We start from the raw sequence: 242 nt of genomic DNA on the forward strand, positions 1-242 counted from the left end.
GGGAGCCCAGGCGGCGGCTACCGCGGGGGGAGGGAAGCCAGACGGCTTTCACAGGGGCCTGAGGTGAGGCCAGAATGCTGATGCAAGGGGTGAGGCGGACGGGGAAGCGACAGGCCACAATACGAGAGTCTGCGGCGAGGCCAGGCGCCGCTGTAGGGGCCCAGGAAGAGGGAGGGCTGCACTACAGGGGCCCATGGGGAAGCCAAGTGCCCCCACAGGGTCCCGGGAGGAGGTCGGGCTGC

This window comes from Pterocles gutturalis, unplaced genomic scaffold (assembly GCF_000699245.1).
Source record: "Pterocles gutturalis isolate BGI_N339 unplaced genomic scaffold, ASM69924v1 scaffold27169, whole genome shotgun sequence".
NCBI lineage: Eukaryota > Metazoa > Chordata > Aves > Pterocliformes > Pteroclidae > Pterocles > Pterocles gutturalis.